The sequence below is a fragment of the Globicephala melas genome, chromosome 4 (genome assembly GCF_963455315.2).
Source record: "Globicephala melas chromosome 4, mGloMel1.2, whole genome shotgun sequence".
Lineage (NCBI taxonomy): Eukaryota > Metazoa > Chordata > Mammalia > Artiodactyla > Delphinidae > Globicephala > Globicephala melas.
Window position 1 is genome coordinate 84,417,509 of NC_083317.1, and position 14,476 is coordinate 84,431,984.

Consider the following 14,476-nt stretch of genomic DNA (forward strand, 5'->3'; position numbering starts at 1 on the left):
TTGTGGCCACCATCCGGGGGAATATGTATAAATGGGCTCTCCATGACCACAGCCTGCTGGGATTCTATGAGTGTGAGAGGGTCCTGAGGATTCTTTTAGTTTCATACCTTTTGAGAGATGCTCAGGCACTTTCAGGGGTCTCTGTCAAAACAGAACATCATATTTTTACTCAAGATTAACAGTTACAATGGAGCAAGTGAGAACATTGAGCGGATGGTGTTTTGAAGTCTGAAAAGAGCTAAAAGGTTCTCTCTGCTTTGTGCCTGGTCCTGTTAAGAGTTGTTCCAAATCATACCAACCTAAAGGAGGGCAGATAATCAGGAAAACTAATATTTATAAACTGTATTACACCAGGCCCTTTACAAATATTATTACATTTATTTTAGGTGATAGATATTACTCTTCTATTTTATATATTGAGAAACTGAACCGGAGATTAAATGTCATAGAGGTAGGAAGTGTCAGGACCATGCATTCAAGTCTAGGTGTGATTCCAAAATGGTTCATAATGGTACTGTCCAACATAGTAACCCTATTAGCCATATGGCTCTTTTAACTCAAATTCAAATTAAATATAATTAAATATTCAGTTCCTTAGTCAAACTAGCCACATTTCAAATGCTCATTAGCTGTACGGGGCTAGTAACTACTGTATTAGACAAGGCAGATATACAATGTTTCCATCATCAAAGAAACTTCTATTGGACAGTATCTGTCAATAATTAAGTTGAGAATTTTCCTTGACATAAGTATTCATGGAAAATAACAGTAATAAAACTTCTACTTTAATGGAGAATGGTGGGGGTAAAGGGGAAGATAGAATATGAGATTTTATATTTTGAAGACCTTATATACTTGGATGATTTTTAATGAGGAGAGTAGTTTAACTGCAGATATGTTTCTGTAGTATAAACTAGACTAATAGTAGTAATAATATCAATTGTCTAATACTTCTTATGTGGTAGGTACTATTCTAAATTTGTTTCATATATAAACTCATTTAATCCTCAAAACAATCCTACAAAGTAGATGCCATTATTATCTCCACTTTATGGATGATGAAACTGAGGCACAGTGAGGTTAAGCAATTTTCTAAGATTATCAGATAAGGAAAAATAGAACCAAGATTTCAACCATAGCCTGGCTTCAGATAGTGAGTGTCTAATCATTATTCCATACAAGAAAATTTTATAGGATTACTTAGGAGAGAGTTGTGAGAGTAAATTGCTAATTAGAAATGAAGGCACAAAAAGCAATACATTGTTTTTTTAAAAAAGACAGCCTGAGTTGGTGGGAATGTAAACTGATACAGCCACTCTGGAGAACAGTATGGAGGTTCCTCAAAAAACTAAAAATAGAACTACCATATGACCCAGCAATCCCACTTCTGGGCATATACCCAGAGAAAACCATAATTTGAAAAGACACATGCACCGCAATGTTCATTACAGCACTATTTACAATAGCCAGGTCATGGAAGCAACCTAAATGTCCATCTACAGAGGAATGGATAAAGAAGATGTGCTACATATAGACAATGGAATATTACTCAGCCATAAAAAGGAACAAAATTGTGCCATTTGCAGAGATGTAGATGGACCTAGATACTATCATACAGAGTGTGAAGTAAGTCAGAAAGAGAAAAAGAGAAAAACAAATATCGTATAATATTGCTTATATGTGGAATCTAGAGAAATGATACAGATGAATTTATTTGCAAAGCAGAAATAGAGACACAGACGTAGAGAACAAAGGTATGGATACCAAGGGGGAGAGGAGGGGTGGGATGAATTGGGAGATTGGGATTGACATATATACACTACTATGTATAAAATAGATAACTAATGAGAACCTACTGTATAGCACAGGAAACTCTACTCAATCCTCTTTGGTGACCTAAGTGGGAAGGAAATCCAAAGAAGAGGGGCTATATGTATACATATAGCTGATTCACTTCATTGTACAGCAGAAACTCACACAACATTGTAAAGCAACTACACTCCAATAAAAATTTTAAAAAAAAGAACAGCCTGAACCAAGCACTACTTCCTTTTGTGTGCTGTATGTGTGTGTATGTATGTATGTGAAATAAATATTACATGTGTATAAATATGTATAAATATTACATGTGTATATACACACACACGTAAATTTCTACCTTTATGAAGCCAACAAGTCATATGTAGTGTTGTTTATGGCAAGTAGATGAGTGAGAAAGGAGAGGCTATTATAATTGGAGAATAGCAAATACTATATAATTAACTCCTGGTAAAATTTATTTCCTTACCTGCTTCAACAACAGGTAGAAGAGAGAAACAATGGTTAAGAGCAAACCCCAAATGGGCTAACCTTAATATTTTTGTAAACTAGGTTTACAAAGTTTGCAAAGTAGGTTTAAAAGTTCTTTACGTGTTTCAGAAAAATTCTGGAATGAGGGCTTCAGCTTTGACTTGGAGTACATAAATCAAATTCCTGTTACCTCGTATATAATTTGTGCACTTGAAAGCTTTAAATTATTTCATAATCTGTGAATCTAATGCATTCCCAAATGGTGTTCTTTTACCTCCCATCTCAGTTAACCTCACGGAAGACAGTAGTGGTCCAGCACAAGGACCTTGTCCATATTGGGGCCATTGCCATTTCATGCATTGAGTGGCTCTATTGATATCTTACTGGTTGGGTGTTTCAGTCTTGAACACATTGCTATGACGACCATATCTAAAAATTCCCTTACCTTTGTGATGGTTATAATCTTACCTGTCTACCCATCAGGATGCCCACTATAAATACATATTTGTAAACCAGCTGTAAATTCTTCAATACAGAGTAATATGGAACAGAGAATGTTTCATAATTATTCAGACCAATATCCATTTTCTTCAAGAATATATAGTAAAATACACTGAATATTACATATAGGAATGTGGCAATTTGATTTTTTTCTGTTTGAGCCATAATTTCAGTGTTGGAAAAGACTTAGAGATCATCTACCCCACTGCTCTTAGAAGTTTTGGTGGACTGACCCAACACCACATAGAGCTGGGCAGAGCTAAGCCTTGAATCTTAGCGAAGCCTTGAAGCTAAGCCTTGAAGGCTCCAGGAGCCATCAACCAGCCAACGCTTACCACGTTTTGTTCACTTTTTGACCTGATCTTGGGTGCACCAAATCTCGATTTAATAAACATTAAACCATTTGAGAAATAGATTATCTTGCTTTGCTTGGCTACTGTAATCAAATATGTACTAAGTCTCTTGTGTATATCATCCATGTAGTACTATGAATATCTGAAACCACAGAACTAGAATGAACCTTAGCGATTATCTAGTTCAGTTTCCTTGGGTTTCAGATGGAGAAAATGAGAAGTTAATAGACTGGTTCAAGGCCCCCCAGCTAGTCAACAGCAGATTTGAGTTCTTCTTCTAGATGGCCTAACCTCAAGTCTGGTCCTCTTATTCTATATTATTTCCAGTGCAGTGTACATCTCCAAGGGGATGGTCAGGTGTTCAAACAAGAATCCAAACATTGCCAAGGCTCAGTGACTCTTGTTCTGGTTGCCTTATGGGTGATTGGGACAGTGACAAAGAGCAAATATTTGCCAAAGAATCATGAATAAGCTCAGCTTGGAATAAACTTTGATATGCAAATGACAGGGGTGGTTGTAAACATGAAAAAAAAATTTCTTTCTTTAAAAAATTTTAAAATCAGTTATAAAACACATGGGGTCAGACAAACCATTAAAAAAACTGGCATTCTCCACAATGTCTCATTGCTTTTGGAGTATTGCATTGGAGTTGGAGCTTTGATAATGTCTATGAAGAATAAAGGCAAGAGGAAAGAGGGCTGCAGACAAATGAAAACCTTGGCTGTGTCCTGAGAGTTTTAGGTAATCCAGGCTCATAATTTGATTTGAGAAGAGCTACTCCAGGCTATTGTGTAATTATAGAAGCATTCACTCGGCTGGCTCCTGTTGACTTCATCACGTTCTACTTCATTGCCCTTTATGCTAAAGCCCCTGTTGATGAGAGGGCGGAAACAGTAAGTACAAATAAAGCAATTAGCAGGTGGGAATGCTACCACTGTTTAAGGATAACATCCAATCTTTATTGGTACTTATTAAGTAGAAGTCTAGAGCTTAGAGATAAAGGGAAATATTGCAAACCACAAAATGAGGAGTGTGGGAACAAAAGGAGAATAAAGGAAAAATTAGACCAATGTATCTATTTTATATTCTACAAATCTAATCACAAAGGCTAGTTTTAAAAATAATATCAAGCCTCCAATTTATTTATAATATAGTGAGTTACATTCTCATGTAAAGTTCATGCTGCTTCTTTTATTATGTGGATTAACTTGACAAATATTTTTTAACAGTTAACTGTGTTCAAATGACAGGAGGGTTTTGACTTTGGTTGTAGTTAAACCCTCCAGCAGGGGGAGTTAAGATAATTAGCAAACTTCTTCGACAGGGTCCTGACATCCAGAGCACAGATTCACAGGCACTACTGGCAGAGCTGAAAATGCCCCCTGTAGACAAGGAATATAATGGGCAAAAGGAGGAAAGCAAGAACACTTGAAATCCTAGGACAGGATGTTGAAGGTGGACAAGAAAACTAGGGTACAGGCTTTCTCCTGCCCTCCATTTGCAGAGTAAGCTGAGTACTCTTGTCCTCTGTTTAATTATCTGAAAATAGGGATAATAAATATCTATCCATCCAGAATGCTATAATTCTCATTTCTCAGTGAATAGCATTGCTCTTCTTGCTCCAGCCTTATTTCGAGTGTCTTAAGTAGGAAAGTGGAGTATAAATAATTGTTATTCATTGTCATTCATCTCAGAGCAGCACAACAAGATTTGGGACATGGAAAAGATTCGTGCATCCTCTCCAGACTAGGAATCGTAATATTTCAGAAATGTGGCAAATGGCAGTGCTTTTGGTCCTTGAATGTCTTATCCATTAAAGCTCTGCTGGCAACTTCAGCTACTTAAACTGGACATAGCTTCCTATTTAAATAGCAGATTTCCAGGTAGGCAACTTAAAAGTATGGAAGTTTGCAGAAAAATCTATGTCCTTTTCCTTTACCTTAGATAATGATGGGAGGGTACTGTGGACAGAGATTTGTGCAGATATCCAGAAAGACAAAGTTTTTATAGTGCGGTTGCATGTTTAATAGGTTAGCAATTGATATTGCAAGGTTAAATCTTTATCCTCATCCTAGGAAAACTATAGTTTCTGTTAGGGCATATTTTTAGCTTTCACTATTATACAGTCTTCCTCTTTTTCATCCTTCCATCACTTAGTAGCCACCTGAGGCAGAACCAGAGGGTCAAAAGTAGAATCTCTTGGGTGATAATACTGAGATGCATGCTTATTTCCCCCTCTGACAGAAACCCCAGGACTTGAATAGGACAGAATAGTATTTCAGTCAGACTAACTGTCTAAAAATTATCCTCACCAGGTCTTCCCAAGCATTATTCAAGAGGAGGTGTGATCATGTAGGCAAAGCAAGGAAAGATAACTTCCAGAAGCTGCAAAATGTTAAGCACTTTGCATTAGCATCTTTGTTACCTTTGGTAGTGCTAGTAAATATAGAAATATGCATATCATTAATTTTCTTTTGACAAGTATACATTGTATATTTAGAATGTTTCATTCAAGTATCACCATTGTGCTTATAAACTTATTGGCATCTGCATCTTGGATGCCCCCAAATATTAAAATACCCACAAGACAAATATTAAGCCATAATTTCATAAATGTACACAATTTCCACCTGCATTCTCTCTTGTCATCATTATCACCTTCACAATTGCCACTGTTCCTTGAATTTGTTATGGTGCTTCATATTTTTTTTAATTAAAAAAATTTTTTTAAATTAATTTTTTGCTTCATAGTTTTGAAGGCATTTTCATAGTCATGAACTCACTTAATTCTTCTGAACAACCTTGTGAATTTGGCAGATGAGATAATATCATGATTCTACAGATAAGGAAACAGACACAGAGATGTTCTGTGCCACTCAGGGTGGCACAGTTTGGAATAGTATCCAAGTTTCTGGGTCAGTGAACTCCATCTGTTGTTAGTTTATAAAGATACAAGTGCAAGAAACTGGAAGTCCTTTTCAGCAATTATTCAGCCATTGGAAATGATCAGTTTTTTTGTTGAAAGATGAATAGAGCAAAAGATTCATGCATCCTCTTGAGACTGGGAATATTGGTATTTTAGAAATGCGGCAAATGACGGAACAGAATACAAAGAGTATGATTCATCTTTTCACCCCTCCCCATTCTCATGACCACATTTTTCTTGTTGAGTCAGGTTAAAAAATAAAGTAATGGGCAAATCTGGATGGTTGCAGTTGGGCTCAAAGACTTGTGATCCTCACTGCTTAAACCTATAAGCAGGGCTTCAAAGCAACCACTGGCAATGCCTCTTTTCTCTAAGACCTCATCTTCCTCCAAATAAGAACTCAGTTGTACTTACAGGGCGGCTCTCAGGAATTTTCTGCTTTGCCAAATCCATAGACACACCATTTGTGTTGTCCAGTTCATCTCCTACATCCCATTCTCCTAATAAATTCCTTTTCCTCTACATAGTGACATGAACTTCACTGTTGATCAGTTCAATTTATTTTATTTATTTATTTGCGGTACGCGGGCTTCTCACTGTTGTGGCCTCTCCCGTTGCGGAGCACAGGCTCCGGACGCGCAGGCTCAGCGGCCATGGCTCATGGGCCCAGCCGCTCCGCGGCATGTGGGATCTTCCCGGACCGGGGCATGAACCCGTGTCCTCTGCATCGGCAGGCAGACTCTCAACCACTGCACCACCAGGGAAGCCCTCAATTTATATTTGATGAAAAATTTTCTGAGAACACACCCATCCACAGTTTGAAGGGCTGAACAAAGTGACTGTTTTTCAGTCTCTAGTATTCGTAAAGGTACAGGGCAGTTAAAAAGAAGAGTAAATACTGAAGATTTGTGCTAATGAAGGAAAGTAACCAAGATACCCACAGTGTACCTCATACATAGGTTCTCCAGCTCACAGTGACCCACCTGGATGCCTTTTAGGGGTTCTTTCCTTCTTGATGGTAGCCTGAGGCCTCTTTGGGCCTGGCCTGAGGAAGCCTAAATGTATTATCTCCTTAACAGATAATCTGTAGTGGACCACAAATGATGATTGATGTTTCTGTGTTGCCTGGAGCCTCTGCACCTGATGCCATTTGAAACTGCTACAGGAAACACTGGGCATCCTATTCCAGGGTGTCCTTAGAGCCAATGACAGATTCCTCTTGCTCGCTCAAATGGCACACTTCCTGATGTTTTGGGTGGTCTGTCCAATGCCCAGATTTGAAAATGTTTAAAGGGAGAATAAAGAACATTTAAAAATTCATAAGTAAAATACTTTATAGTTGATAGAACTTGGTGTTGGTAGCATAATGTGGAAATAACATGATTCTCTATTTACTGTGAGCAGTTGGTGGCAGGCAGACCGGATGGGGGATACTTTTTTCTTTTTTAACATCTTTATTGGAGTATAATTGCTTTACCATGATGTTTTAGTTTCTGCTTTATAAAAAAGTGAATCGTCTTTACATATACATATATCCCCATATCTCCTCCCTCTTGTGTCTGCCTCCCACCCTCCCTATCCCACCCCTCTAGGTGGTCACAAAGCAGCAAGCTGATCTCCCTGTGCTATGCGGCTGCTTCCCACTACCTATATTTTACATTGGGCAGTATATATAAATCCATGCAACTCTCTCACTTCATCCCTGTTTAACCTTCCCTGTCCCTGTATCCTCAAGTCCATTCTCTACATCTGCGTCTTTATTTCTGTCCTGCCCGTAGGTTCTTCAGAACCCCCCTTTTTGTTTTTTAGATTCCATATATATGTGTTAGCATACAGTATTTGTTTTTCTCTTTCTGACTTATTTCACTCTATATGACAGACTCTAGGTCCATCCACCTCACTACCAATAACTCAATTTTGTTTCTTTTTATGACTTAGTAATATTCCATTGTATATATGTGCCACATCTTCTTTATTCATTTATCTGTCGAAGGACACTTAGGTTGCTTCCATGTCCTGGCTGTTGTAAATAGAACTGCAGTGAACATTGTGGTACTTGACTCTTTTTGAATTATGGTTTTCTCAGGGTATATGCCCAGTAGTGGGATTTCTGGGTCGTATGGTAGTTCTATTTTTAGTTTTTTAAGGAACCTCCATAGTGTTCTCCAGAGTGGCTGTATCAATTTACATTCCCACCAACAGTGCAAGAGGGTTCCCTTTTCTCTACACCCTCTCCAGCATTTATTGTTTGTGGATTTTTTTATGATGGCCATTCTGACTGGTGTGAGGTGATACCTCATTATAGTTTTGATTTGCATTTCTCTAATGATTAGTGATGTTAAGCATTCTTTCGTGTGTTTGTTGGCAATCTGTATATCTTCTTTGGAGAAATGTCTATTTAGGTCTTCTGCCCATTTTTGGATTGGGTTGTTTGCTTTTTTGATATTGAGCTGCATGAGCTACTTGTATATTTTGGAGATTAATCCTTTGTCAGTTGCTTCATTTGCAAATATTTTCTCCCATTCTGAGGGTTGTCCTTTGCTCTTGTTTATGGTTTCCTTTGCTGTGCAAAAGCTTTGAAGTTTCATTAGGTCCCATTTCTTTATTTTTGTTTTTATTTCCATTTCTCTAGGAGGTGGGTCAAAAAGGATCTTGCTGTGATTTATGTCAGAGTGTTCTGTTTATGTTTTCCTCTAAGAGTTTGATAGTGTCTGGCCTTACATTTAGGTCTTTAATCCATTTTGAGTTTATTTTTGTGTATGGTGTTAGGGAGTGTTCTAATTTCATTCTTTTACATGTAGCTTTCCAGTTTTCCCAGCACCAGTTATTGAAGAGGCTGTCTTTGCGCCATTGTATATTCTTGCCTTCATTATCAAAAATAAGGTGACTGCACGTGCGTGGGTTTGCCTCTGGGCTTTCTATCCTGTTCCGTTCATCTATATTTCTGTTTTTGTGCCAGTATCATACTGTCTTGATTACTGTAGCTTTGTAGTATAGCCTGAAGTCCAGGAGACTGATTCCTCCAGCTCCGTTTTTCTTTCTCAAGATTGCTTTGGCTATTTGGGGTCTTTTGTGTTTCCATACAAATTGTGAATTTTTTTTGTTCTAGTTCTGTGAAAAATGCCATTGGTAGTTTGATAGGGATTGCACTGAATCTGTAGATTGCTTTGGGTAGTATAGTCATTTTCACAATGTTGATTCTTCTAATCCACGAACATGGTATGTCTCTCCATCTATTTGTATCATCTTTAATTTCTTTCATCAGTGTCTTACAGTTTTCTGCATACTGGTCTTTTGTCTCCTTAGGTAGGTTTATTCCTAGGTATTTTATTCTTTTTGTTGCAATGGTAAAAGGGAGTGTTTCCTTAATTTCTCTTTCAGATTGTTCATCATTGGTGTATAGGAATGCAAGAGATTTCTGTGCATTAACTTTGTATCCTGCTACTTTACCAAATTCATTGATTAGCTCTAGTAGTTTTCTGGTAGCATCTTTAGGGTTCTCTGTGTATAGTATCATGTCATCTGCAAACAGTGACAGTTTTACTTCTTCTGTTCCGAGTTGGATTCCTTTTATTTCTTTTTCTTCTCTGAATGCTGTGGCTAAAACTTCCAAAACTATGTTGAATAATAGCGGTGAGAGTGGGCAACCTTGTCTTGATCCTGATCTTAGTGGAAGTGGTTTCAGTTTTTCACCATTGAGAGCGATGTTGGCTGTGGGTTTGTCATATATGGCCTTTATTATGTTGAGGTAAGTTCCCTCTATGCCTACTTTTTGGAGGGTTTTTATCATAAATGGGTGTTGAACTTTGTCAAAAGCTTTTTCTGCATCTATTGAGATGATCATACGGTTTTTAGTCTTCAAGTTGTTAATATGGTGTATCACATTGATTGATTTGCGTATATTGAATAATCCTTGCATTCCTGGGATAAACCCCACTTGATCATGGTGTATGATCCTTTTAATGTGCTGTTGGATTCTGTTTGCTAGTATTTTGCTGAGAATTTTTGCATCTATGTTCATCAGTGATATTGGCCTGTAGTTTTCTTTCTTTCTGACATCTTTGTCTGGTTTTGGTATCAGGGTGATGTGCCCTCATAGGATGAGTTTGTGAGTGTTACTCCCTCTGCTATATTTTGGAAGAGTTTGAGAATAGGTATTAGCTCTTGTCTAAATGTTTGATAGAATTTGCCTGTGAAGCCATCTGGTCCTGGGCTTTTGTTTGTCAGAAGATTTTTAATCACAGTCTCTATTTCAGTGCTTGTGATTGGTCTGTTTATATTTTCTATTTCTTCCTGGTTCAGTCTCAGCAGGTTGTGCTTTTCTAAGAATTTGTCCATTTCTTCCAGGTTGTCCATTTTATTGGCATATAGTTGCTTGTAGTAATCTCTCATGATCCTTTGTATTTCTGCCATTTCCATTGTTACTTTTCCCTTTCTAATTCTATTGATTTGAGTCTTCTCCCTTTTTTCTTGATGAGTCTGGCTAGGTTCATCAATTTTGTTTATCTTCTCAAAGAACCAGCTTTTAGTTTTATTGATCTTTGCTATTGTTTTCTTCATTTCTTTTTCATTTATTTTGGTTCTGATCCATATGATTTCTTTCTTTATGCTAACTCTGGGGATTTTTTGTTCTTCTTTCTCTAATTACTTTAGGTGTAAGGTTAGCTTCTTTATTGGAGCTGTTTCTTGTTTCTTGAGGTAGGATTGTATTGCTATAAACTTTCCTCTTAGAACTGCTTTTGCTGCATCCCATAGGTTTTGGTTTGTTGTGTTTTCATTGTCATTTGTTTCTAGGTGTTTTTTGATTTCCTCTTTGATTTCTTCAGTGAGCTCTTGGTTATTAAGTAGTTTATTGTTTAGCCTCCATGTATTTGTATTTTTACATATTTCTCCTGTAATTGATATTTAGTCTCATAGCGTTGTGGTCAGAAAAGATACTTGATATGATTTCAATTTTCTTAAATTTACCAAGGCTTGATTTGTGACCCAAGATATGATGTATCCTGAAGAATGTTTCATGAGCAGTTGAGAAGAAAGTGTACTCTGTTGTTTTTAGATGGGATGTCCTATAAATATCAATTAAGTCTATCTTGTTTAATGTATCATTTAAAGCTTGTGTTTCTTATTTATTTTCACTTTCGATGATCTGTCCATTGGTGAAAGTGGGGTGTTAAAATCCCCTACTATGATTGTGTTTCTGTTGATTTCCCCTTTTATGGCTGTTAGCATTTGCCTTATGTATTGAGGTGCTCCTATGTTGGGTGCATAAATACTTACAATTGTTATATCTTCTCTTTGGATTGATCCCTTGATCATTATGTAATGTCCTTCTTTGTCTCTTGTTATAGTCTTTATTTTAAAGTCTGTTTTGTCTGAAATGAGAATTGCTACTCCAGCTTTCTTTTGATTTTCATTTGCATGGATTATCTTTTTCCATTCCCTCACTTTCAGGCTGTATGTGTCCCTAGGTCTGAAGTGGGTCTCTTGTAGACAGCATATATACGGGTCTTGTTTTTGTATCCATTCAGCCAGTCTGTGTCTTCTGGTGGGAGCTTTTAATCCATTTACATTTAAGGTAATTATTGATATGTGTGTTCCTATTTCCATTTTCTTAATTGTTTTGGGTTGGTTATTGTAGGTCTTTTCCTTCTCTTGTGTTTCTTGCCTAGAGAAGTTCCTTTAGCATTTGTTGTAAAGCTGGTTTGGTGGTGCTGAACTCTTTCAGCTTTTCCTTGTCTGTAAAGGTTTTAATTTCTCCATCAAATCTGAATGAGATCCTTGCTGGGTAGAGTAATCTTGATTGTAGGTTTTTCCCTTTCATCTCTTAAAATATGTCCTGCCACTCCCTTCCGGCTTGCAGAGTTTCTGCTGAAAGATCAGCTGTTAACCTTATGGGGATTCCCTTGTATGTTATTTGTTGTTTTTCTCTTGCTGCTTTTAATATTTTTTCTTTGTATTTAATTTTTGATAGTTTGATTAATATGTGTCTTGTTGTGTTTCTCCTTGGATTTATCCTGTGTGGGACTCTCTGCGCTTCCTGGACTTGAGTGACTATTTTCTTTACCATATTAGGGAAGTTTTCAACTATAATCTCTTCAAATATTTTCTCAGCCCCTTTCTTTTTCTCCTCTTCTTCTGGGACCCCTATAATTCGAATGTTGGTGCATTTAATGTTGTCCCAGAGGTCTCTAAGCCTGTCCTCAATTCTTTTCATTCTTTTTCCCTGTTCTGCTCTGCGGTAGTTATTTCCACTATTTTATCTTCCAGGTCACTTATCCGTTCTTTTGCCTCAGTTATTCTGCCATTGATTCCTTCTAGAGAATTTTAAATTTCATTTATTGTGTTGTTTATCATTGTTTGTTTGCTCTTTAGTCCTTCTAGGTCCTTGTTAAACATTTCTTGTATTTTCTTCATTCTATTTCCAAGATTTTGGATCACCTTTACTCTAATTACTGTGAATTCTTTTTCAGGTACACTGCCTATTTCCTCTTCATTTGTTTGGTCTGGTGGTTTTTTACCTTGCTCCTTCATCTGCTGTGTGTTTCTCTGTCTTCTCATTTTGCTTAACTTATTGTGTTTGGGGTTTCCTTTTCACAGGCTGCAAGTTCGTAGTTCCCATTGTTTTTGGTGTCTGCCCCCAGTGGCTAAGGTTGGTTCAGTGGGTTGTATAGGCTTCCTGGTGGAGGGGACTAGTGCCCTGGATGAGCCTGGATCTTGTCTTTCTGGTGGGCAGGACCGTGTCCTGTGGTGTGTTTTGGGGTGTCTGTGACCTTATTATGATTTTAGGCAGCCTCTCTGCTAATGGGTGGGGTTGTGTTCCTGTCTTGCTAGTTGTTTCGCATAGGGTGTCCAGCACTGTAGCTTGCTGGTTGTTGAGTGGAGCTGGGTCTTAGCGTTGAGATGGAGATCAGGGAGTGCTTTCGCTGTTTGATATTACATGGATCCAGGAGGTCTCTGGTGGACCAATGTCCTGAACTTGGCTCTCCCACTTCAGAACACAGGCCTGATAGCTGGCTGGAGCACCAAGGGCTTGTCAGCCGCACGGGTCAGAAGAAAAGGGAGAAAAAAAGAAAGAAAGAAAACAATAAAAATAAAAAAATACAGTTATTAAAATAAAAAATTTAAAAAATTAAAAAATTAAAAATTAAAAAAAATTTTTTAATTAAAAAAATTTTTTTAAATTAAAAAAAAAGTAATAAGAAAAAGAAAGAAGAGAGCAACCAAACCAAAAAACAAATCCACCAATGTTAACAAGCACTAAAAACTATACTAATAAAAAAAACAAAAAAGACAAAAAACGGACAGACAGAACCCTAGGACAAATGGTAAAAGCAAAGGTATACAGACAAAATCACACAAAGAAGCATACACATACACACTCACAAAAAGAGAAAAAGGAAAAAATATATATTAAAAAAAAAAGGAAGAGAGCAACCAAATCAATAAACAAATCTACCAATGATAATAAGCTTTAAATACTAAACTAAGATAAACATAAAACCAGAAACAAATTAGATGCAGAAAGCAAACCCAAAGTCTACAGTTGCTCCCAAAGTCCCCCACCTCAATTTTGGGAAGATTCATTGTCTATTCAGGTATTCCACAGATGCCGGGTACATCAAGTTGATTGTGGAGGTTTAATCCACTGCTCCTGAGGCTGCTGGGAGAGATTTCCCATTCTCTTCTTTGTTCGCACAGCTCCTGGGGCTCAGCTTTGGATTTGGCCCCGCCTTGGTGTGTAGGTTACCTGAGGGCGTCTGTTCTTCGCTCAGACAGGACGGGGTTAAAGTAGCAGCTGATTAGAGGGCTCTGGGTCACTCAGGCCGGGGGGAAGGAGGGGCACGGAATGTGGGACGAGCCTGTGGCAGCAGAGGCAGGCGTGATGTTGCAAGAGCCCGAGGTGCGCCGTGTGTTCTCCCCCGGAAGTTGTCCTTGGATCACAGTACCCTGGCAGTGGCGGGCTGCACAGTCTCTCTGGAGAGGAGGTTTGGGTAGTGACCTGTGCTTGCACACAGGATTCTTGGTGGCTGCAGCAGCAGTGATAGCACCTTCTTCGGTCTCTGAAGCAGCCAGTTCTGACCAGCGGTTCAGGCCTGTTTCTGACTAAGCAAGTTTTTCCTTTTAGATCCTGTTTTCAAGGCGGTCTCTGATGGTAGATGGAGGACACGTTTTTCTCTGCTGGTCCATTTGTCTGTACAGTCATTGGCCTCTCAGAGACTCCAGGTTGGAGGTCTTCATAAATTAGCCTCACCAGCCTTTTTGAACCAGATGCATTGTACAGACCGCAACTGGTTTGTAAAAGCAGTACATCTAATCACATAATGCCTCTATAATGTGGTTTTTTAAATTAAGTGACCTACAGGATATCAATCTGGTGATAACAACTCCCAAAGGATGCAGCACTGGC